Source organism: Ranitomeya variabilis, chromosome 1 (genome assembly GCF_051348905.1).
Source record: "Ranitomeya variabilis isolate aRanVar5 chromosome 1, aRanVar5.hap1, whole genome shotgun sequence".
Taxonomy (NCBI): domain Eukaryota; kingdom Metazoa; phylum Chordata; class Amphibia; order Anura; family Dendrobatidae; genus Ranitomeya; species Ranitomeya variabilis.
In genome coordinates this window covers 577,447,313-577,449,049 of record NC_135232.1, presented here as the reverse complement: position 1 = coordinate 577,449,049, position 1,737 = coordinate 577,447,313, and the positions used below count along the sequence as shown (strand labels likewise).

Genomic DNA, 1,737 nt, shown 5'->3' with positions numbered 1-1,737 from the left:
TATCTATCTATCTATCTATCTATCTATCTATCATTTATCTATCTATTTATCTATCATCTATATATTATCTATCTATTATTTATCTATCTAACTATTATCTATTATCTGTCTGTTATCTATCTGTAATCTATCGATGTATTATCTATCTATCTATCTATTATTTATCTATGTATCTGTTATCTATTATCTATCATTATCTATGTTTCTATTATCTGTTATCTATATATTATCTATCTATCATCTATCTATCTATTATTTGTTATCTCTCTATTATCTAACTATTATCTATCTATTGTCTATCTATCTAATATCTATCATCTATTATCTATCTATCTATCTATCTATCTATCTATCTATCTATCATCCATCCTGCTTCCTTCTGTCTTTTCCATGCCATTCTTCCTGCTCTCCTCCTATGATGACATTCTCAGCCCTGTTCTCTGTAATAATCCCGCTCCCCCTGACCCCGTCTGTGATGCCACAATTTTTCCCTAAATTTTCCATCTGGATTCCTCCTCCGTTGTCTCCGCTCGCCTCCATTGTTCTCCTCTCATCCCCTTTCTCTCTATCCTGTATTCCGCTCCATCTTTTCTATGTCCTTGTTCTCAGATGTGGCGTCCGGGTGATGCAGCACGGAGGATGCTCTTGCATCTCGCAGTTAACCCTCTCCTGCCCTCCCTGCCTGATGCTGCAGAAGCTGCGTTGCTGTCGTTTTATGTGCACATTCCTGCATCCTGATTTTGCAGCATTCCCTGGGAGAGGATGCTGGGGAGGAGGAGGGTGATGATGCTGAGATGATGCTGAGATGATGCACAAGTGATGCTGTGGATGCAGAAGGTGTATTCTTTTTCAGAGCTGATGCTGATGGTGAGCATGCGGTGAGGTCTCTGTGGCGCAATGGACGAGCGCGCTGGACTTCTAATCCAGAGGTTCCGGGTTCGAGTCCCGGCAGAGATGGTGCCTACCGTAATCTTTTGTTTTACGCACAGTATAATATAAATTTACTGGATTTATCTTGGCAGCTTCAGAAGATGGTTCTTCATTGTGAATTGTTTATCTCTGGGTATTTTACTGTGACAGATCAGATCAGGGGAAGAAGTCTATTTCTGCTTCATTTTATACATGTTGGATATTTTCTGAATAAAAATGATTATTGGATTTGTAAAATAGCGGGCGTCAGAACATTTCATGACATGATTTAAAGAAATAAGAATGCCTTTAAGGATGCCTATGTGATTGATATAAACTAACTAATAGGAGGACACCATCGACTAATTAGATGCAAAATGAAAGAAGATGATCAACCTGAGACATGTCAAAATATGTGCTACAAACTAAGTGAAAAAGAAACATGTCACAAAAACAGCGACCACCATATGTAATAGTCAAAAATAATAATAGTCATTTCATTTCAAGTGTACAGCAACACAAAATATAAAAACTTTTAAAAACAATGTTTATATAAAAGCATCAATTAGCTCAAATGACCCAATCGACGAAGAATGCATCCAATCATATCAAATATTGCAGAAAACCACAAATCAAAATATAAATAACAATAATTATTGATTGGAAGAAAATGTTGTTGTTCAACACCAAAAAGGTCTTGAGAACTATTACACTATCCTGACTCCCCTTTCATCAAAAAATACCTGATGCACAAATTATTGGTAACCCATCTCAAGAAAACATGTAACAAACCCCCCAAAAAGGTAGGCAAATGCTGTTTTTTTTTCT

The 1,737-nt window shown here is 36.7% G+C and overlaps 1 non-coding gene across 1 annotated transcript; it reads left to right on the top strand.

Moving 5' to 3' along the window:
- The first annotated feature begins 883 nt into the window (after positions 1-883).
- Positions 884-957, top strand: TRNAR-UCU (transfer RNA arginine (anticodon UCU)). Its single transcript has one exon. It is a non-coding gene; the product is annotated as a tRNA-Arg (tRNA).
- Positions 958-1,737: the final 780 nt, after the last annotated feature.